General features: G+C 38.7%; 1 non-coding gene across 1 annotated transcript; it reads right to left on the reverse strand.

Moving 5' to 3' along the window:
* Nucleotides 1-5,835: 5,835 nt before the first annotated feature.
* Nucleotides 5,836-5,941, reverse strand: LOC122003155. Its single transcript, XR_006117824.1, has one exon. It is a non-coding gene; the product is annotated as a small nucleolar RNA R71 (small nucleolar RNA).
* Between the last annotated feature and the right edge of the window lie 18,819 nt (nucleotides 5,942-24,760).

Consider the following 24,760-nt stretch of genomic DNA (forward strand, 5'->3'; position numbering starts at 1 on the left):
TATCTAGGTTTGATTGACTCAAAGGTAAACCTAGAGAAATCTATTCTATGCTGTTCTGAGGGGAATCTCGGGTCCGTGGAAGGGGCCCTTGCTGGTGTGGTATCCACAATACGACGTTTCCTATTTTTGACATTATACACGAAAAATTGCAAAACTAGCAAAGAATGTAGGAAAAAAAATACTTTAAGAGGGTTTAGATTGTACCTAGGAGGCATAGCTAGGAATGAAGGGGAAGAAAATGGGTAGAAGGCGCCTTGGTTGGGAGGAATCGTAGAAATGGAGGTTTGCGGCAAGACACGAACAGAGACGAAAATGTTTCTGTTCGTGACAAAAAGGAGGTTTTAAGGCGCCTTAAGATCCCTTTAGGGCGCCTTCGAAGGCGCCTTAAGGGCTTCTTAAGGCGCCTTCGAAGGCACCTTAAGGGCTTCTTAAGGCGCCTTAAGTGGGCGGCGGGAAATTTCCCGCTACCGCTTGAGGGCGCCTCCTCTTAGATGGAGGCACCTCGGAGGCTACGTGTCCCTTTTTTTTTTTTTTTTAAGAGACATATTCTTTAGAGTTTGATTTTGTTAAAAACGAAATGGTTTATGAAAATAATTTTGAAATTTAGGTTTTTAAAATAATTTTGAAATTCGAGTTGTTAAACTAATTTTGAAATTTAAGTTTTTGAAAGTACTTTTGAAATTTAAGTTTTAAAATAGTTTTGAAATTCGAGTTTTTAAAATAATTTTGAAATTTAAGTTTTTGAAAATAGTTTTGAAATTCGAGTTTTTAAAATAATTTTGAAATTTAAGTTTTTGAAAATAGTTTTGAAATTCGAGTTTTTTAAAAATAATTTTGAAATTTAAGTTTTTGAAATAATTTTGAAATTTAAGTTTTTAAAATAGTTTTGAAATTCAAGTTTTTAAAATAATTTTGAAATTTAAGTTTTTTAAAATAGTTTTGAAATTTGAGTTTTTAAATAATTTTGAAATTTAGGTTTTTAAAATAGTTTTGAAATTCGAGTTTTTGAAAATAATTTTGAAATTTAAGTTTTTGAAATAATTTTGAAATTTAAGTTTTTAAAATAGTTTTGAAATTCAAGTTTTTTAAAATAATTTTGAAATTTAGGTTTTTAAAATAGTTTTGAAAATTGAGTTTTTTTTTAAAATAATTTTGAAATTTAAGTTTTTAAAATAGTTTTGAAATTCGAGTTTTTAAAATAATTTTGAAATTTAAGTTTTTAAAATAGTTTTGAAATTTGAGTTTTTAAAATAATTTTGAAATTTGAGTTTTTTTTTAAAATAATTTTGAAATTTAAGTTTTTAAAATAATTTTGAAATTCGAGTTTTTAAAATAATTTTGAAATTTAAGTTTTAAAATAGTTTTGAAATTCGAGTTTTTAAAATAGTTTTGAAATTCGAGTTAATTATCAATTTGATTTTAATTACTTAGTCATCTCACCCGATCTAAATTTTCAATCAGGGAATCCTATAATTTTTGTGAGATGAAATATGGTTGAATTTTTAGGGTAAGGTTTAACTTTGTGTTAGATTCAGGTTTAGCTTTGGGTTCAACAGGTAGGCATTTTTTGGATAAACTTCTGGGCTATGGTGAGTCACAAGGAGCTCATTAAAGTAATCATGCCTTCGAGGTCTTCCAAATAGTCCTACCCATTGAACTTAATATTAATCCTTGGTCTAACTAGTTAGGATCCATTTAAGGGTAGTTTCGGTCAGTTCCACTTGGCCAAATGCACCAGGTCGAAGCCATATCTTCCTAGACATGCGATGCCCAAGCTTCCCTAACGTACTATCATCCAAAAACTTCACCAGTACTGAGGTTCAAGTTAAACTTATCCCGTTTTAATCTGACCTTAATTACCCTACCGAGTAATCTATTCTTGTTTTACCCATTCCGGGTAAATTAGGTTCAGTTACCCTGTCGGGTAGTTCAGTTGGAGGTGCCAGCTAGTTTGGATCCTCCATCTATTTTTCAATTTAATTTTGAATTTTTAATTTTGAATTTTGAATTTAGATTTTGTAATTTGAATTTTGGATTTTTAATTTAATTTTGAATTTAGAATTCTGTAATTTGAATTTTGAATTTTAAATTTTGAATTTAGAATCTGTAATTTAATTTTTAATTTAATTTCGAATTTTGAATTTAGATTTTGTAATTTGAATTTTGAATTTAGATTTTTAAGATCGTTTTCATATTAGTTTTCCCTAGATCACGGCCTCGATACGGTCTGTCGAGGTAGTATATTTGATCCTTCGGAACCCAGTATTGGCCAAGTCCAACTTGATTGATCAATTTGGACTTGGGGACCCATGCTTGGACTGATTTACTACTTTGTTTGTTTATTAGGGATAAATAATATTTATATTTCTTTTTACTTTTATATCCTAGCCCAGTTCTATTGTAGACGGCTCTTTGTGTCCCAAGAATTAGGTCTAGATTCTTGGATCCTAGAGAGAATTTTTCTAAAGTAATTTTTAAATCTTTTAACTGATTCTTCAGATTTGAATTTTCTTTCTCAAGTTGTTGTACTTGAGTTGAATCTTCAGTTTGAACTTGATCAGGTAAAGATTTTGAGTTATTTACTCCTTTAAGAATGGTTACTTCTTTTAGAAGTGACTTAATTTTCAAATTTGACTTGGCTAATTTGCGAAGTAAATAATTGACTAAATTATTAAGCCTAGGAATACTTACAGCGGAGTCTGGCCCTTCGGAAACGGATGCGGATCCGTGGCTTTGCTCGGAGTCGGCTTCTGACTCGCTCTCGGATTCGATGATCTGGTCCTGGGCCATCAATGCGAGTAAACTTGTTTGGTCGAGTTCGTCGTCTTCGTCCTCCAAAGAAGATTCGTCCCAGGTTGCTTTTAGGGCCTTCTTCCTTCTTTGCTTTTTGGCCTCTTTTTGGTTGGGACAGTTGGCCTTGATATGGCCCTTCTGGTTGCACCCGAAACATGTGACTTCGAATTTTACCTTTGAGTTCGATTGGGCCTCCTTAGATTGAACTGCCTTCTTCAGATCTTTCTTGTTGAAGCCCTTCTTCTTCTTGTAGAGTTTCTTTACAAGATTCACAAATTCACTGGCCAGTTCATCTTCTGAATCTTCTGAATTGAGTTCGTCTTCTGATTCTGATTCAACTTTTCGCCGTCCTCTTGATTCCCGTGTTTGACTCGTTCCTGCAATCAAAGTAATACCTTTCTCGGATGGCTGTGCATTAGTTTGTTCATGGAGTTCAAATTCACTAAATAACTCGTCTAATTTTAAGGACGACAAATCCTTAGAGACTTTGTAGGCATCCACCATTGATGCCCACAATGTACTCCTAGGAAATGAGTTAAGAGCATACCTTATTATATCTCTGTTTTCTACCTTTTGCCCGATTCCATGAAGGGAATTCAGAATATCTTGAATTCGAGCATGTAAAGAACTTGCCGTCTCTCCTTCCTGCATTTTCAAATTGTATAGTTTATTAAGTAACAAATCACGCTTACTTACCTTGGTTTCCGAGGTGCCCTCGTGAACTTCGATCAGTTTCTCCCATAGTTCCTTTGCGAAGGAGAATGGACCGACTCTGTTGAGCTCTTCTTTGGTCAGACCGCACTGGATGGTGCAGGTGGCTTTGGTGTCGGCTTCCACTTTTTTGATAAATGCGGGCTCCCAGTTCTCATAGGATGTAGGCTTACCGTCTGTACCAGTTGGTAGTTGCAGTCCTGTTTTTGACGATCATCCAGGTGTCGAATTGGATTTTTAGATATATCTCCATTCGCCCCTTCCAATATCCGAAGTCTTCTCCGGAAAATAGTGGGGGACGAACGGTGCTATATCCTTCTTGTTGGGCCATTTAGATCTACGAAAACAGAAACAACAAGATCTATTCCAAGACTAAGTCTTGGATTAGTAGTGCGGGAAGAAACAAAATAACAGGCTCAAGTGGTATTGACCAACTTTGAGCAGAAAATTGATTCGTGAAAAGAAATTAGAATATAGCTATGAGGCTAAATTCTAATCGACTTCGAACAAAAAACCACGAAAAAATTTGTCTCGAATAGTGGTTGCACTGATTCAAGACGACCCCGCTCTGATACCAATTGTTGGATCGAGAAGCGCTAGAGGGGGGTGAGTAGCGCTCGTGGCTATTTTGTACGATTATCGGAAACGTAAGAATTATCGGAGTAATTAAGCAGCGGAATAAAACAAAACAAACACACAGAGACAGGAGGATTTTTACTTCGTTCGGAGCCTTGATCGACTCCTACTCGAAGGCCCGAGATCCTTGATCGCTTCCGGTGGGCAACAACTATAAGCTCGATAAAATGATTACAAGATGAAGTACAAGTAACTGGAAAAACTAGTTATACCGATGACAACAGTAGAATTTTGAAGCTTCGGGTCGTCGGAGACTTGTGGCAGCACTTCCGGGCGTCTTTCGGAGCAGCACGTTGAAGAGAGAAGACTTGGAATTCGTTGGTTTGAAGTGTTGGTCGAAACCCCCTTATAAAGGGTGTTCAAGGCGCCTTGAAGGCTGTTCAAGGCGCCTCCATCTTCCGCGTGGATCAAAACTGACCTGGTCGAATTTCATCCATTCAAGGCGCCTTATATCCCTCTCAAGGCGCCTTCCAAGGCGCCTTCTGCCTTCTCCAAGGCGCCTCCAATGGTGCTTCGTAGCCAGCTCAGCCTTTGCACCCGAGGCGCCTCCAAGCTCCATGGAGGCGCCTCGGACATTGTTCATCCGAGGCTTTAGGTTGCTCCTTTGCTCCTGCAAGACACGTTAGTCCCTAAACACTATCCTGCAACACAAAGTTAGCACAATAAACATTATTGAAGAAGTATAGACAGTCCCCAGACTGTCCGAGTCTGACTTCGGATTTCCAACCGGAAACCCTAGGTCGACCCGACGCCTACTGTTCCCTCTACGGGGAACGCGTCCTCACCTACTCCACTCAGGAGATTTACCTATTGCCAGTCGATCCTCCAGATGGACTGGACTTTTGCTCAGCACTCGATGCTTCCGGACTTTCTGCTGGACATCCGCTTCCCCGGCTAGTCCAGTCTTTCACCTGGTTCGTGACACCAGGACTTTTCACCTAGGGTTACCACCCCCTAGGACTTTTTCCTGAAGCCATCGACCTGTCAAGACTTTCCGCATAGGGTTACCACCCCCTATGACCTAGGGTTACCGCCCCCTGGGTTTTCCCTTTGCCTAACCGCAGCTAGGACTTTCCTGAAATCCTCAAGTAGACTTGTTAGACTACAAAACATCTTAACTTTGAATTCTTTGCCATTATCAAAACACGAGTTCGATCGTCGGATGCTTCCCGCACCAACAAATTCTACACTGATTTTTTTTCTAGCAATTTAAATTCTGCAGTTTGTTTCTTGTTTCTTATATAACATTTTATTTCTTATCTTTAATTCTTCATTTTTGTTTTTACTCAAAAAAATTTTCTTGAATATCGATGAGCACTAACATGTCAAGCAGCCTCTTAAGAGATTTCTCGACACATATTTCTGCAAGATTTATGTCTCCCATTGTGCAGCCTCATATTGAAGCAGAAAATTTCCAACTAGACCTAGAGTTAATTTTCATGATACAAGGTCACAAATTTGGTGGAGAAGTATCAGAAAGTCCTTATCTACACCTTGAGACATTTCTAGAGCTTTGTGATATGGTGAATTGTGAAGGAGTGTTAGCAGATGCAGTTCGGTTGATGGCATTTCCTTTTAGTATCAAGGATAAAGCAAGGACTTGGTTATATTCTCTCCATCCTCAAAGCATCACAAGTTGGGAACAATTGGAGAAGCAATTTCTGAATCATTTTTTCCCTCCAAGCAGAACAATTTACATGAGGAATTGCATCATAAATTTTACTCAAGTATATGGGGAATCATTATTTGAAGCATGGGAAAGATTTAAGAGTCTTCAAAGACAGTGTCCTCATCATGGTTTGAAAAAATGGCTGACCTTGCACATATTCTATAGGGGAATTTCTTTCTCAAATAAGTGTTTGCTAGATTATTCGGCTGGAGGTTCTTTCATTGACAAAAGTGTAGACGAAGCATATACATTGATTGATCAAGTAGCATTGAACCTCCATGAATGGTCAAGCAAAACTTGGATGGAATCTCCCTCAGAAATTCAAGAAGTACAAGTCATATATACAAGAGAGTCTGTCAAACAAAATACAATTCAACCATCCAAGAGTTTTGAAATCCACAAGTCACTAAATGAGGAGTTCAAACATTTGAGAGCAAAGATTGATAGCATTGTTTCAAAATGGTTCAAACAAGATCCCCCTCCTACACAGACAGTGTCTAGTGAACAATGTAATAATTTTAAGTTGAAATGTGGCAAGAATCATAAAGAACTACTGAAGAAGGATTTGTTTAGAATTGAGGAGAAGAACAATAGAAGACCTCAAGAACTTAGTTTCATTACTCCAGGAAGTTCCCAAAGGCCACAAGTACCTTTTCCTCAACGATTGATCACACATACACTAGATAAGCAAGTTGGACCTCCTCCGTAAGCTCAAAGGGAAAATGGAAAAAAGGAAGTACCTTTCCCAAGACCTTCACTAAAGGTTCCTTTTCCACAAAGGCTAGTGAGGGTCAATGAAAATGAAGACTTTGGCAAATTCTGTGACACTAATATGGTTGAGTATAGATTTCTAGATGTATATGAAGATAAGGACTATTCAGATGAGGATTGTGATGATAATGCAGTGGATAACAAGTTTTCAGATCTACCTTCTGGGGTTACAGGGTGTTATGATGAAATTGAATTTTCAGATGATGAATGTGATGTGGTAGATCAACTTAAAACTGCAAATGAAGTTAGTGATCCTCCTATAGATGATTCTCCCACTGAGGATATTGATGTTGGTTTATTTTTTGATGCTTGTGTTGATGATGATGTTATGAAAGGAAGTGTAGGGAGTTGTGTTGTGCAAGCAGCATCTCAAGAATCATCTCCTTTATCCACACAACCTTCTGAGATTATGAGAGTTGCAAGGATTGAACATATTGTGAACCAATGTGTAGGGACTTGTGCAATAGAAGCAAATCCCCAAGAATCACTACTTTTAGAGGCACCACTACTTGAGCTTGAGCTAGAGTCAATACAAGATTCAGAAGTCACATCCACATGTTTAGAATTTTCAGGTATCTCTCAGCAAAGCAAGGTTAGTATCCTTTGTGGTCTTTTGGAAAATTTCATAGATGTACCAATAGTAGATTTTGTTGGATGTGATTCAATTTGTGATATATACTCAGTTCATCTTAATAAGGTTCTAGTTCTATCTAATATAGCATGCTTGGGAGAGGTATGTTTTTCTTTTGGATGTGCAGATTTTCATAGGGCCTATAATTGGAAGCTCAATCTGAACCGTCTTTGACCTCCTGAAAAAATTTCCAAGAAGATGAAGATAGAGAGAATGATTCTTCACTTTTTGATGAAAGCTCCTTCCATAATAAGAGCCCTTGGTAAGAGGGTGATGAAATATCTTACCCCTCCAGGAGCGAGATTTCGATGAATTTAATGAGGTGGTCGAGCTAATGACCTTAAACAAGCGCTTCTTGGGAGGCAACCCAAGTTCACTCTTATTTTTATTCATATTTTTAGTTCCTTTCTAGTTTCATTTCTTTCCTCATAATAAGCATGTATCCTCTACTTAATTTTTGTTGTCAATTTTATTTTATAGGACTCAAAGATTAGGAGGAGTGCAATTACTTGATGGAGAAGTTAATGACATGGGCATTTGGCACACATCATTTGGTAACTTCTCTTACTTTTAATCTCCTCCACATTGTTTTTAGTTTTCATTGTGGCAATGAAAAGTTTAAGTCTGGGGGGATGCATTAGATGCATTTGGTTTAGTTTAGTTTTTGCTTATTTCTTTTGCATAATAAATTTTTCCTAGTTGCATCATTCATCACATCATGATTATTTATTCCTTAATGCAAAATACTAGCACATTTCATCTAGATATTTATTTTGTGTGATTTGGTATGCTAGTATGCCTATTGATCTTTATTTTCCTACCCATAGTAGCATGAAGTGAGCATTGTTATTACTAGAAGAATATGAATGTTGGCCTAGTTTTAAGATCTCTTCACATTATGCTTGACTTTGATGGTAGATATTTTTGAAAATAGTCATGATTCATAGAACCGGACTAGAACTCTTGCTTTTATGGTGACCTCTCAACTACATTTTGGTTACTGGATAAACTCAGATCATGTAAGCTCATTTGGAAAAATAAATCCAAAAAAAAATTTGAAAGTTCGTTCAAGTTTGATACTTTACAAACATTAAAAAAAAAAGAAAAATAAATAAGGGATAAAAAAATAGTTATCGTGAGTAGAAACTAGCAATTCACCCCTTTAAGACTGAGTTAGGTTACTGGGGAAATGAATGTTATGTTTCCCTTAATACTAAGTATTCCTTTGAGACCTTGTGTAGACGATGCATAGTATTTTTTATAGGAACGAACCTTGCTTGTGGCAGGTAAGTGCCTATCGTCAGAAGTATGAGGAACACGATTAAATGGAAAATTGACCAGGCTTAGAGATTGACACTTGAAAAATTTAAGTCACTTATTACACTGAGCACGGAGAACTTCTACTTAGGTCACACTCAAATAATTTTTGTATCATGCTCATCGATGAAAATATATGATAGGTTTATATTGATTCATTAGGAATTATTACATGTCATCTACACACATAAATTTAGATTGCGGGTTTTGCTTGAGGACAAGCAAAAGTTCAAGTCTAGGGGTGTGATGTGCGTAGATCTTATGATCATTTATACATGTTTTGACACACATTCACTTACTTTATTCACGTATATTCTATGCATATTCACCTCTCTTAGCATATATTCAGCATAAATACTCTTTTGTTCGAATATTTGCTCTTTGTGTGTTTTCTTGTTAACAGGACGTGATTTGGAGCAGAAACAAAGCTTAAGTGGAGTCTAGAGCTTCCAAGGTGTCGTGTCCAGGCCATGTGAAATTTCTACACTGCAGACTAAAACCAAAATAGCCATAACTTTCTGATCAGTTGGAGTTTTGGGTTGTTCTTTATACCGAATTGTAGATAACTTCAAGATCTACAACTTTTATGAAGACCTCGACTCAAGCATACCACGTTAAGATGTGCTAAAATGATCTACAATTCCATACGGCCTTGATACACGACCGTGTCAATTCGCACTACCGTGCGGTGTAACCAGAGTAGAAGGAAGGCACAGCCGTGGAAATTCGTACGATTGTGTGGTGTAACCAGAGTAGAAGGCACGGCCGTGACAATTCGCACGGTCGTACGATGTAACCAGAGCAGAAGGAAGGCACGACCGTGGTAATTCGCACAATCGTGCGGTGTAACCAGAGCAGAAGGAAGGCACGGCCGTGTCAATTCGAACGGCCTTGCCACTCAACCCAAAGGGAGGAGGTAGTTGGCCATGAAAATCTCGCACGGTCGTGGCACGGGTCGTGCGGCGCCCGTGCCCTAACCTATATAAGGGTCAATAACCCTATTCTTGGGGGCATCTTTGATTTTGGACTTCGTCCTTCTCCTTGGGAAAGGGTTCTCCCCTTCGGGTCAAACCCTAGAGCTTCATCCACCGCCATCCCTTGACGTTCTATCCATCTCTAGAGCAAGGAGGCATCCCCAAGATATCGAAAACCTCGACAAACATCTCTTCTTCCCCTTTTTCTCACATCAAGGGTTGTAAGTATGTTTTACTTTATGTTTTGGGGTTGTTCTTCCCTCACAATGGAGTAGATATCCTCTTCTAGGATTAGAAAGTATTTGTAATATGATGGAGATGTAGAACTATGTAGATTCGCCATATTTCTATTCAACGACTTGTTAATACATTGTTCATGCTTGATGAATTGTGTGTGTAACATATTTATATTTCTTCACATGATTTATTGATTGATGTGGAGGATTATTAATCACGCAAAAGGGGATGCCCTAGAGCGTATTGACCAAGGTGCCCTAGTGATAGAGGTAACCCTTTATGGACGTCTAGGACGTTCCCTTAAAAGGAGAAACAATCCCTTAGGAATTGCTGCTCTCGTAGAAAGAGTGCTCTAGATCGTATACCCGAGGGGCCCTAGTGACAAGGGTAACCCATGCACGGACGTCTAGGACATTCTCTTGAAAGGAGAGGCAATTCCTCCATAAGCAAGTAGGAAATCATATCAAATCTCTATCCTTATCCTTATTGTTATTTACTAGATATGTATTCCTGTGATCTACCGAGGTTCCCTCGTGATAGGGGTTAACCGTCACAGGATTTCACAGGAATCATCTGTATTCAATACTTAGGGATATTGACCAATTTAACTTCCTACAATAGCATGGACATAGAGGATAGAAACTAAGCAATCTATGTAATATCTCCTAGTATTATAATGAAACCGAAATCCTATAATCCATCCCCCAAATCTCATTCCCTCCCAGATCAATTCTCTCTCTCCCCTCTCTCTTCATCTCAACCTTCTTTCCCTCTCTTTAATCACACTCGTTAGTTCATAAGCATCAAAGCCAACTTTCGGCCGTCTAGATAACTTACTTGGTGACATCTCTAGTGCCTAATCAACAGTCCCTATGGTTCAACAATCTTATATATTACTGACGACGAAATCGTATACTTACGGTTCGTAACAACTCCTACTCCAAAATCCATGATCCTTGATCACATTGTTGGGCAATTCACTATAATTCTTCTTTCCAAAACCTTCGAAATAAGCAATTCGTACAATGAGTAATATAAGATAGTAATAGCCTACTATCTTATTGAAACTAAATACAATGCAAGCAATATAAAATTATACCAACGGTAGATGAAAGCTGAAGCTCAATCGACACTTGATTGAAGTTGTAGCTTGCTTGAAGATGAAGTGCAGAGTAGCAGTACAAGCAGCTTTGCACAGAGGTTAACTGGTGAATTGATTCGTTACTGAGCCTCAGACCTCGAGCTCTTTTTATAAGAATGGTCAACGTTTGATCGACCAATTCTTGGGTTCAGTCGATCGAATCCGCTCCCTTCCTTCTTCGTTGTGATCCGATCCTCAGGCAGTGTGACATTGAATGGTTCGATCGATCGATCCTTTTGTTTGGTCGACCGAACGTTGCTACAAATGCTTGCATATAACGAACTATTACCTCAGTTTAAGCCTATCGCCACCGCATGTCTCGTATCTCTGCGTCCCTCCCGGCCATCGTCTGCTCCAATGACAATAGTCGAGTCCGTAAATCCTCATTTTCCTCCCGCAATTCTCATACCTCACTAGATGAGGAGGAGAAAGTAGGGTGACCCCTGATCCCTAGAGTTCTCATCCGCTCATACATAACTTTGGCCTAAGAGCCAAGGTCGTAGAAGAATGTCTTCTTCTTTCCACCGACAACATCATAATAAATATCATTAACTGCATCAGTGGAAAGAGGTTGTGATCCCTCTCCCTCTACATTAGGCTGAGACGCCTCAGCAACCCTAGTGGTCATTGCTTCATGTATCAAAATAATATTTTTAGTAATCTCCACATAAAGTGTACAATTATATTCATGAAATTTAATATTCTTATGTTAATTGCTGAGGAACGCTGATCAACAAATGACTCATCCTTCTTCTTATGAGTTTTATTAAATATCTCCCAACAAGTGGGAGATCTTTGTAATTCAGCTGTCTATGTACAGAAATACAAATACATTAAAATGAATAACAAAACATATGTCAAAAATATTTATATAACTTAATTTTAAACATACCAAGTCAAAGGCATGCTCCACCATCGAACGAGATCCAGCAGTATGCTTTGTGGATATGATGATCGGCCCAGCAGGCTCTGAAATGTGATTGTTGCATGCAATCGCTGAATTATCCTACCAATGCTGGGCAACCCAAATGGCTCTCCAAGATTGCCAAACTACATCAGGGATCTCAGATGGCCTAGTGCTCCTCTGCCTCCACTTGTACAACATGTCCCTGTACATTTTAGAGTAGTAGACATTCCAAATTTTTTTTGAACATTTCCTCCTAGCCCTCCTCCCAAATATGTCTCTTCTGCAACAATATATTTTGACAATTAATATCACGTTAACTACAAATAAGTTTCTATTCTAAATACTTACCAAAAACTCTCAGTAATAAAAATTCTTCATATCTTGGTCTACGAGTCGCCATGTAGTACCAGTAGGAGATAATCATTCTTTAAACTTTTTTTATATATATGATGCTGCTTGGTGACCATCTGGGACAAAACTGCATGGAAAAATATTGTATCAGGTATGTTATATTATTAAAAAGAAGTTAAAGTACTAAAATACTTACTAAATACATAATTACTTACCAGTCACCAACAACTCACAACACAATCTGGTCACCACGCGATCTCTGTGCTGGCTGCATGACTATACATGTAAATTCATAGTATAAGATATACACAGTTGATATAATATTGTTAACTAAGGAGATAAAAAATAAAAATAAAATTCATAAAATATACCATGACATTGTTAATAATTTTTAATCACCTGATGTCATTCTGAATCAACTAAATGAACATCTTGTAAGTTATCATCGCTAGACTCCATTGGTATATCAACTTCCTCACTGCTAGACATCTCTCCATCATTTATTTCCTCGTAAGTGACATTAACATCTACAAGTAATTATGATGTAGATTGTATTTCTAAATCAACTGAGTATATCTTGACTTCTTCATTTTGATATGCATCATGATTTTGGCCAGTTATGGTGTTTGGAATTTCTATAGTTGACCGAGGCTTTATCTGACACACTGTTTGTAATGACCCACCTTCTACACTACTACTACTCTCTAGAGGTGGACGCTACTTAACTACTAACTCTATTTAACCGGTACGCTACTTAACTACGAGAAATCCCTATCGAAAAATTTCGGCAGAGTCTCCCCTGTACCGGTGACCAAATCAACAATACAAACAGTGTATACTCAGCCACAGGCGGCTGGAACATATAATTACACAACCACGCAGTAATAAAACCCACTATTACTCAAGGAAAGCTATTCTAGCAATAGTAATCAAACATAACTCCAACAATAAGACGTATCAAACTACGAGTGCGGAATAAAACTTAATTACAATCTCACAAAACTTCATAATAGTATTTAAGAAGAAAACTAGAACATAAACTGAAACTCTAAACAGGTAAGTCCTGAACATTTGCTAGCAAACTCTAGATCTCTCCATAGTCCAGTCATCACACACCTTCATCACCACCACCACCCTGTCGCCTCCCTTTCATATCTTAGCTTTTCCTTTATCTGCAGTAGGAGGAAAAATAAAACTATAAGCGAAACGCTTAGTAAGTACTAATCTATCTCACAAAAACTCGAAGTGCATAAAAAGAATGCAACAATACTAAAACTGAAATGCTAAAAGGAAAGTTGCATGTACTCATGGTATACAGAAATAAAGCTGAATACTAAACATGCTCACTAACTAATAGGAAAATAATGAAACTACTACTGTAGGCTTAGAATTAAAGAAACTAACTTCTATTGATTCTAAGCATAATACTTGTTTCATTTTCTTATATCTTTATACCAGAAATTAATCTTTTAATTTCTCTTTTACTTTCTTCTTCTTTTCTTCTTTCTTTTCTTCTTCTTTGGGCCCAGGCTTAGTACCATCTTTGTTTTACGCGCTCTCTAATAGTGACTGAGGTAGCGAGCCTCTAGTCCTATGAGGTAAAGACCTTGGTCTTACCAGGGCCAAGACCTTGGAATTGGTCACCTGGATTTATTTAACGACAACCTTGGAAGTCGGGTACTAGCCTCTTACTTTAATTTACTAGTTATTTCTTTTTAACTAAACTCTAGTATTTTCTTTACTCATACTTCTCATACTCCTTGATTAATGCTTAAAACATGAACTATGTTCTAGAATTAGAGGGTTGTTCGGACTGTTACAAACAGAGCAAGGAAGGACTCAAATCCAACTAATCCCTAGTAATGAGATCACTGTTCGACAGGTTTTGTAAGCAAGGAAGGGAAACCCAAAAACTCCAAGGCAGCCGAAACTTCTTGCTTAGTGTAAGTTGTCTCTACCACTTGGAAAGTTAGCTACAAGGTCCAACCGAATCTTAGAATGCATGGCAAAATACCTAGAAGCAACTGAAGGAAAGAATGAATAACAAACCCTAGCATTATCTATTCGGCACTGCAACTTCCGTGAGCAAAGAAAACGAAAACCTAAATCTCAGAGCTACTCCTACCACAGGTGAGTAGTACTTACCGGGATTTGCTTGGACTTACAACCGAAGGAGAGGAAGAAGATCTAGGGCTCGGAGGCTTGAAATACTCGGCTTCTTCTTGTGCTCGCGCCTCTTCTTGACGAGAGGAGCTCGGTGGTGTGATGACCTCTCGGAGAAGAGTGCTCGCCGGCCACCGCAATGCCCTAGCTTTGCTCGCTGCGGTTTCCCCCTTGGAGAGATGCGCCGTCGGGAGAGAAAGGAGAGGAAGAGCGTTAGGGCTCGGGATTTTCCGGTTCGGGATTTCGCTTAAGCCTTCTTTTAAATCTAGGGTTTTCCTTTATAACTATACCTTAAATCTATTTCTCCTCATATTTGGTTAACAAAACCCACGTAGCTCAGCTGGTTGGTTGCGTCCGGTTAGGTCGGGTTCGACCCGAGGTCATGGGTTCGAGCCTCACCTTCAACGGTTTTTATCAAAATTTCTTTCTTTTTGTAAACATACTAAACGACCTCCAAAAATTACGTAAAAATATTTTAAAAATTCCTAAAAATCTCTAGAATATTTTAAAAGTATTTCCAAATATTTTTATAGACTTTTAGAACTCAAAATAGGGAAAATTGGGTCGTTACAATCCCCCATACCTTATAAAAAGTTCGTCCTAGAACTTAGAATAGCTCTGGATACTTCTGTCTCATACTGTCCTCACGCTCCCAAGTGACTTCCTCGTGCTTCTGGTTTTGCCAGATGACCTTCACTAGTGGCACTTCTTTGTTTCTTAGTCTCTTGACTGCTCTGTCCACTATCTGTGTAGGTCTGCTCTCATAGCTAAGATCCTCCTGAATCTGCACTGACTGAGGCTCGATCACTTGGCTAGGGTCGTGGAGACACTTCTTTAGCATGGAGACATGGAATACATTATGTATGGCTAACATATCTTGTGGTAAGTCCAGCTTGTAAGCTACTTTCCCAATCCTCTCTATGATCAGGTAAGGCCCTACATAGCGGGGACTTAATTTGCCCTTCTTGCCAAATCTCATCACTCCCTTCATAGGAGCGACCTTGAGGAAAACTGAATCTCCTACTTGGAATTTCAATGGCATACGGCGTGTGTCAGCATAACTCTTCTGTCTGCTTTGGGCAGTCTCAATTCTCTGTCTGATTTTCTGGATTGCCTGAGTAATCTCATCTATCAGCTCTGTGAGAATGCCCAGCTCTACTTCCATTTCTTTTCTCTCACCTACTTTTTGCCAGCAAAGGGGTGATCTGCACTTCCTGCCATATAGTGCCTCATATGGTGTCATCTTGATGGTCGCCTGATAACTATTGTTGTAGGCAAACTCAGCTAAGCATAGATACTTGCACCAACTTCCTTTGAAATCTAGTGCATAAGCCCTGAGCATATCTTCTAAAATTTGATTTGCTCGCTCTGTCTGTCCATCAGTCTGAGGATGGAAGGCTGTGCTGAACTTGAGTTTGGTGCCTAGTGCATTCTGAACACACTCCCAAAAGTGAGAGGTGAAGCGCCCATCTCTATCAGATACAATAGATTTGGGAACTCCATGAAGTCTGATCACCTCCTTAACATATAACTGTGCCAACTGCTCTATAGAGTGGGACACCTTGATGGCTAGAAAATGGGCAGACTTGGTCAATCTGTCCACTATTACCCATATTACGTATTATCCATTCGTGGTTCTTGGAAGACCTGTTATAAAGTCCATAGATATGTCTTCCTACTTCCATTCTGGTATTGGAAGAGACTGAAGAACTCCTCCTGGTCTCTGGTGTTCTGCTTTGACTCTTTGGCATGTCAGGCAGGTACTGACATATTTAGCAACGTCTCTTTTGAGTCTGGACCACCAGAACCTTTGTTTCACGTCTTGGTACATCTTGGTAGAACCAGGATGCATAGAGTATGGTGTGCTATGAGCTTCTTCTAAAATCTTCTTTCTCAGTTCTTCATCATTGGGCACACAAATGTGACTTCCCTGATAAAGAATCCCGCTATCTATTACTCGAAACTCTGATTTGTCTTCTTTATGTATCCCTTGCTTGATCTTCTGAATGTCTGGATCTTCACCTTGATTTCTCTGTATGTCCTCAAGCAAGGTAGACTCTAAGGTCAATGCGGAGAGCTGTCCATAAATAATTTCAAGTCCAAAATCTGGCAACTCCTTCTGCAGTGGCAGGGCTAATGATGAAAAAGATATCAGAGATGCACTGGATTTTCTGCTGAGTGCATCTGCCACTTTGTTAGCTTTGCCTGGGTGGTAGAGGATTTCACAGTCGTAATCTTTGACCAACTCCAGCCACCTGCGTTGTCTCATGTTTAAGTCCTTCTGAGTGAAGAAGTACTTAAAACTCTGATGATCTGTGAAGATTCTACACTGAACTCCATACAAATAATGTCGCCAGAGTTTCAGTGCAAAAACCACAGCTGCCAGCTCAAGATCATGAGTGGGATAGTTCTTCTCGTAGTCTTTGAGTTGTCTAAAAGCATAGGCTATGACTTTTCCTTCTTGCATGAGTACAGCTCCTAAGCCCATCTTGGAAGCATCACTGTAGATGTCAAAACTCTTGTCATTCTCTGGAACTGTCAGGATAGGAGCACTGGTCAGTCTCTTCTTGAGCTCTTGGAAACCTCGCTCACATTTATCTGACCATTCAAACTTCTTGTTTTTCCTGATGAGGGCTATTAGTGGAGAGGCTATCCTGGAAAAGTCCTCCATGAATTTCCTGTAGTACCCAGCTAAACCAAGGAAGCTTCTGATCTCCCTGGCGTTCTTGGGTCTGCTCCAGTTGTTGACTGCTTCTATTTTGGTTGGATCCACTTGGATGCCTTTTTTAGAAATTATGTGACCTAGAAATGCCACCTGATCTAACCAGAACTCACACTTTGAGACTTTAGCATACAGCTGCTTCTGCTGTAGGGTCTGCAATACTATCCTCAAGTGCGTGTCATGCTCCTCTGGAGTCCTTGAATAGACCAGAATGTCGCCGATGAATACGATGACAAACTTGTCAAGGTATTCTCTGAACACTCTGTTCATTAAGTCCATGAAGACCACTGGTGCATTAGTCACACCAAAAGGCATGACTACAAACTCGTAGTGTCCGTATCTGGTTCTGAAAGCTGTTCTGGGTATGTCTCTTTCTTTCACCTTCAGCTGATGGTACCTAGAGCGCAGATCTATCTTCGAGAATACTGTTGCCCCTCTCAGCTGATCAAATAAGTCGTCGATCCTGGGAAGGGGGTACTTGTTCTTGATGGTCACTTGATTCAGAGCTCTGTAATATATGCACATCCACATATATCCATCTTTCTTCTTGACAAACAACACAGGAGCTCCCCAAGGTGAGTGACTAGGGTGAATGAAGCCTTTGTCAAGTAACTCCTGTAGCTGTTCTTGTAACTCTTTCAGCTTTGTTGGAGACATGCGAGACATGCGATACGGAGCTTTTGAAATTGGACCGGTACCAGGAACCAATTCAATCTCAAACTCCACTTCTCTGTTGGGAGGTAGTCCAGGTAGCCCTTCTAGAAATACCTTTGGATACTCACAGACTACCCGAACATCTTCCTGCTTGAGTCTCTCTTGTTATCTTTGTCCTTCCAGTTCTGATTACTTGACTGGGTTCTCTATTTCCCCACTGTCTTGTCTTCTATCTTGACTGGCTTGTGTTGCGTTTGTTGTGCCTTGTTGTTGTTCAGATAGTGCTCACTAATGCACTGCTGACCAGCTCTTCACCAATCTATGGTCGGTGAGTTTCACTACTCACATTAGGTGCTATTTCTGGTCTCAGCATTCGGAGCGTCAGTCTGACTCATTCTTTCACTGTACTTACTAACTCTAGGCAAAGACGAGCTAGCCTGTCGAATCCTTTGCCCGCTTCTTCTACTGGTAGGTCACTTTGTCTGAATTCCATAAGCTCCTCATACTATTTATTGGTGATCCGTTGATGGAAGACTTCTTCGTAAAAACTCTGTCTCGAAGTTAACCCAGCTCATCTGGTTGACTGCTCTCTTACTCTTAACTCGCTCCCACCACATACTGTTGGTTAATCCTAGGAAAACGTACCGGTTCCACTGTACAAATTTTTGTACAAGTGTCGAACCTTTCCTTAAATAGCCTATTGTGTTCTTTAGAAGTTAAATTAGGAATCGCAGACGGAACTTAACATCATTTATTCCAAATTTAACTTATCTGTTCTTAATGGTTTAGATTTGAATCGCAAGCGGAACTTAACACTATTGATTCAAACCTACCTAGATTATTAATTCCATAAATATTAATTTCCAAAATTGGCTTCCAGGACTGCATGGCGAGGCACATGGCCTTCTTGGATATGGGAGCAACCACCACCGCCTAGGCAAAGCCTTTTAAGGAAAGCTAATATTTATTTCCTTAAATAACTCTAGGTCAACCAAAAGGAACAATCGAAACACAAGTTCGAAAAAGAAGAAAACACAAATTAGAAAAACTATTTCGAAAAACTAAATCTAATTGCCTCTTGTATTTAGAATTCTTACAAAAAGAAAAACTAGCATGATGCGGGAAACAATTGCTAATTATACCTTCTTTTTGTATGCTAATGACCTCAAGATCTTCTGCCGTATTCCTCGCCTCGCCTTGGACGTCGTGTGGGCGACGATCTTCCAAGATGAACACCACCCTAGAGAGTCCTTCTCCTCCTTGCAATATTCGGCCACCACCACCTCTAATAGAAAAGAGAACAAAGGGAGAAGAGAAGGGAGAGGGTCGGCCACCAAAAGATCACCCAAGCAAAAGAATAAGAGTTGTGTTTCATGAAGCCCCCTTACCCCTTCTTTTATATTACTTGCCTAAGGCAAATAAGGAAAGATTTTAATAATTTTCCTTTTCCCTTTTTATTTTCCTTTTCCTTCCTATTGATTGAATTAATCATCAATCAATGGTTGAGATCAATCCTATTTGGTTTAGGATTGGGATTGATTTAATCCTATTGGCCGGCCCTTGCTTGGGCACCAAGCAAGGTGGCCGGCCACATTAAAAGGAAAAGAAAAATTTTTTTATATAAAATTTTACAAGATAAACTCTTATAAAATTTTACAAGCTCTCTTTCCTTAAGTAGGAGTTAAAAAAGGAAAGTTTCTAAAAATTAAAACCATGTTTTAAAATTTAAAAACTCTCTTATAAAATTTCCTTTTTTAACATGATGATAGAAAATTTTAATTTTAAAACTTATCTCCTTTTTTCTTAAACCATGAGGATGGTTAAAAAGGAAAGTTTTAAAACTTTTAAAACTCTCTATTAAAACATGTGGCCAAATTCAAATTAGGAAAATTTTAAAAATTAAAATCTCTCTTTTAAAACTTATAGTTTTCTACAAAGAGAAGATTTTAAAAATTCAAAACAACCCTCCCTTTTGAATTATTGTGGCCGGCCCCTACAAGCTTGGTCACCAAGCATAGGGCGGCCCCTTTCAAGAGGATATGGCGGCCATTGCTTGGTCACCAAGCAATGATCCGGCCTCCTTCTTGGACACCAAGAAGAGCCTTTCATTTGGATGGACTTGAGGCTATAATGAGGCTACGACAGGGATCTAGAGGAGAAATTGGTTTTGGCCTTCCGATGAGCTTGAGTATCCCGTGTTCGCCCCGAACACACAACTCAAGTTCATCGATAACAACTCATTCCACTAAAGAGTTATTACCGCACTACCGCACCAATCCCAAATTACATTATGGGCTCCTTCATATCATGAGTGTGTTAGTCTCCCTGTGTTTAAGATTATGAATGTCCACTAATTAAGTAAATTACTGACAACTCACTTAATTAATATCTAGCTCCAAGAGTAGTACCACTCAACTTTATTGTCATGTCGGACTAAGTCCACCTGCAGGGTTTAACATGGCAATCCTTATAAGCTCCTCTTCGGGACATTCTCAACCTAGATAACTAGGACACAGATTCCTTCTATAATCAACAACACACACTATAAGTAATATCATTTCCCAACTTATCGGGCATATTGATTTATCGAGCTAAACCTCACCCTTTGATAAATCAAAGAAATAAATATTAAATATATGTGCTTGTTATTATATAAGGATTAAGAGTACACACTTCCATAATAACTAAGGTTTAGTTCTTTTACTAAGTCAGTACAAAAAGAACTTACCTAAATGATCCTACTCAATACACTTAAAGTGTATCAGTGTAATTTATTAGTTAAGATAAACTAATATTTAATTACACTACGACTATACTGATAGTTTGTTCCTTTCTATCTTAGTCGCGAGCAACTGTTTATAATTTATAAAGAACTGACAACATGATCTTCTAAGTGTGACACCACACTTCATGTTGTCTACTATATAAATTAATTGAACAATTACATTTAATAAATAAATGCAGATATTGACCAATATGATTCTTTTATTTTAGCAAATAAATGTTTACAAAATCTAGGCTTTTAGTATACACTCTAACAATCTCCCACTTATACTAAAAGACTAAGCTGCCATATCTGTTGCCTTACATCTGATTCTCATCCCCTCCACATGCCGATCAAAAGCTTTTACCGGAAGGGCCTTTGTGAAAGGATCTGCTAAGTTATCTTCTGATGCAATCTTGGCGACGACAACTTCTCCTCGCTTGACGATGTCTCGTATCAGGTGGTACTTGCGCTCTATGTGTTTACTTGCCTTATGAGCTCGTGGTTCATTCGAGTTTGCAACTGCACCGCTATTATCACAATAAATTGTGATGATCTTGGGCAGACCAGGAATCACATCTAAATCCATTAGAAAGTTCCTGAGCCATACAGCTTCTTTGGCTGCCTCAGAGGCTGCCACATACTCAGCTTCCATGGTCGAGTCCGAGACACATTTCTGATTAACACTCCTCCATGCAATGGCTCCACCTCCTAGAGTAAACACATAGCCTGACGTAGACTTACTATTATCCCTATCTGATTGGAAATCCGAATCCGTGTAACCCACAGGGAGCAAATCGTCTGCTTGGTAAACTAGCATATAATCTCTAGTCCTTCTCAGGTACTTTAATATATGCTTTACAGCAGTCCAATGTCCTTGTCCAGGGTTACTCTGATATCTGCTAACCATGCCCATGGTAAAACAGATATCATGTCTCGTACACAGCATTGCATACATAAGGCTTCCTACGGTCGATGCATATGGAACTGCCTTCATGTCCTCAATCTCCTTTGACGTCTTTGGAGACATCTCTTTAGATAAGGCTACTCCATGCCTAAAAGGTAAGAAACCTTTCTTGGAGTTCTGCATGCTAAAACGAGCAAGGATCGTATCTATATATGAAGCTTGGGATAGACACAACATTCTTTTCTTGCGATCCCTTATTACTTTAATCCCAAGAATGTGTGCACATTCTCCTAAGTCCTTCATATCAAATTGTTTGGACAATCATACCCTTACGTCTGATAATACCTTGACATTGTTGCCAATTAACAAAATATCATCTACGTATAGTACAAGAAATACCACTACGTTTCTGTTACACTTTTTGTATACACAAGACTCATCCGGACACTGTATAAATCCATACTTCGTTAAACCGATGTTCCAAGATCTTGAAGCTTGCTTCAACCGTAAATGGACCGATTAAGCTTGCATACTAGATGCTCTTTACCTTTTCAATGAACCCTTCGGTTGCTTCATATGGATGTTTTCTTTAAGACTTTCATTAAGCGGTCTTGACATCCATTGCCAAATCTCATAATCCATATGAGCAATGGATAAGAGTATCCGGATAGACTAAAGCATGACTACGTGAAAAATTCTCCTCATAATCGATTCTCTCTTTCTGAGTATACCCTTTCGCAACAAGCCTTGCTTTGAAGGTTTCTACCTTCCCATCTGTCCCTCTTTTCCTTTTGTAGATCCACTTGCATCCAACGGCTTTTACACCATCAGGTGGTTCTACAAGCTCTCAGACCTTATTAGAATACATAGATTCTATTTCAGAATTCATTGTCTTTTGCCAAGATACTGCATCTTTATCTTGGAGTGCTTCGTCATATGACCGGAAATCAGGTTCATGTTTACGGGATGAAGTCCAAAAATATAAATCTCTCAGGTTGCCTCACAACCCTCCCACTACGACGAGACACTGTCTCTAGCTGTGTATCATGTGTGACACGTGTTGTAGTTTCTTGTGGTACTTCATCTTGTACTGTTGGTATTAAAGTAGATGTGTCCTCTTTTATTTCTTCTAGAACTATTTCACTCATGGGCTTATGGTTCATTACATAATATTCTTCTAAAAATCGAGCATTGGTGCTAACAATGATCTTCTGATTTTTAGGATTATAAAATAAACCACCTTTCATTCCTTTAGGATATCCCACAAACAGACAAACTTCTGTACGTGATTCCAACTTGTCAGTATCTCCCTTCAGCACATGTGCTGGACTACCCCATATCCGAATATGATTCAGACTAGGCTTACGCCCATTCCATAATTCCATGGGAGTAGAAGGAACTGTTTTAGAAGGTACCATATTCAGAATGTACACTGCTGTTTCCAGAGCATATCCCCAAAACAAATTTGGTAATTCTGAATAACTCATCATCGATCTAACCATTTCCATAAAAGTCCTATTCCTTCGTTCTGCTACACCATTCTGTTGGGGTGTACCAGGTGCAGACAATTGTGATTGAATCCCGATTTCTGATAAGTAATTCCTAAACTCTCCAAAGAGGTATTCGCCACCACGGTCAGATCGTAGTGTCTTGATACTTTTACCAAGACGTTTCTCCACATCAGCCCTATATTCTTTAAACTTGTCAAAGCATTCGGACTTGCGGCGCATCGGTAAATATATCCGTATCTTGAATAATCGTCTATAAAGGAGACGAAGTATTCATAACCACCTCTTGCCTGAATAGACATAGGACCACATAAATCAGAATGAACCAGTTCTAACGCATCTTTGGCTCTATACCCCTTGGCCTTAAAAGGTCTCTTGGTCATTTTACCTTCTAAGCGGGATTCGCATGTTGGAAAGTTTTCCAACTCTAATGAACCTAAGAGTCCATCGGCTACAAGCCTTTGAATCCTACTTAAGTTAATATGTCCAAGCCTCAGATGCCAAAGATATGTTTGGTTCATTTCCGAAGATTCTTTTCTCTTATTAGAGTTAGAAGATGTGTTATTAATTTCCATATTTTGCTTTGTGGGAGAAATTGGATTTAAAGTGTATAAATTGCCAACCAATGCACCGAGCAGATAATCACCTTATTTCTCTTTATAACGACATTGTTACTAAAAGAGACTGAATATCCATCCAAATACAGTTTAGAAACTGAAATTAAATTCTTTCTAAAACTGGGTACATAAAGATAATTTCTTAAAATCAAATTTTTATTCCTATCAAAAGATAAGTAGACGTCTCCCACTGCAACAGCCGTCACCTTAGTAGCATTGCCCATGTAGACAGTTATCTCTCCATCAAATAGTCGTCGGGTTTCCTGGAACCCCTACAAAAGAATTGCAGACATGATCAGTGGCTCCCGTATCTACACACCAGGTGCTGGTAGATAACACCGCTAAACATATTTCAACTACTAGAGTATGAGATATACCTTTATTGTTCTGGTTCCTACGAGGATAGTCCGCTTTCCAATGTCCGGACTGCTTGTAGATGAAGCACTTGCCCTTCGGCTTCTTCATTCCAGCTTTCTGTCCAGTACTCTGAGGTTTATTCACCTTCTTTGCTGAAAAGACTTGTTTCTTCTTCTTCTTGCCTTTCAACTTAGAAGTAGAACCATTTTTAGCATAGTGAATCTGAGAACTGTGACGAAATATTCCTTCTGCTACCTGTAGTTCTGTCAGTATACTCTCTTTTGTTCATGTTATAGTTCGGAACTGCTCAAAACTTCTGGGTAGCGTTTGGAGAATTATATCGACCTGGGTTTCTCCATCGATTTCTCCTCCAAGGAATTGTATTTCATTCAGATAAGTCATCATTTTGAGGATATGATCCCTTACGAGTGTCCCCTCAGACATGGTGGCTATCATTAACTTCCTCATTGCCTCTTGCCTAGCAACCGGTGCCCAAAGAGTTCTTTGAGATTGTTCATTATATCATAAGTTGTTGTAAATCTTGATCTTGATGTTGCAATACATTTGACATAGATGCCAAATGTAACACCGCGTCATCATCAGCTTTTACCCATTTCTTATGATACTCAATCTCCTCCGGGTAGAGTCACCAGTGCTTCAGGGCATGCCTCATCAAGATAAACTTATAGCTTTCAGCAGTAAGAACAATGTCCAGGTTTCTTTTCCAATCAATATAATTGGGACCAATAAGTTTGTTCTCTTTCAGTATAATGGCTAGTGGGTTGAAAGTCATCCTAAGAATCACAAAAAAAACTTTGGTCAAGACTCTAAATTTAGAATAATATTGATTCCTCAAACAATACTATTTTAAATTAACCAACACCTCAAATCACCGTGAATATTGCATGCCACGTTAGTGTGGACGTATAC

This window comes from Zingiber officinale, chromosome 7A (assembly GCF_018446385.1).
Source record: "Zingiber officinale cultivar Zhangliang chromosome 7A, Zo_v1.1, whole genome shotgun sequence".
NCBI classification, from domain to species: domain Eukaryota; kingdom Viridiplantae; phylum Streptophyta; class Magnoliopsida; order Zingiberales; family Zingiberaceae; genus Zingiber; species Zingiber officinale.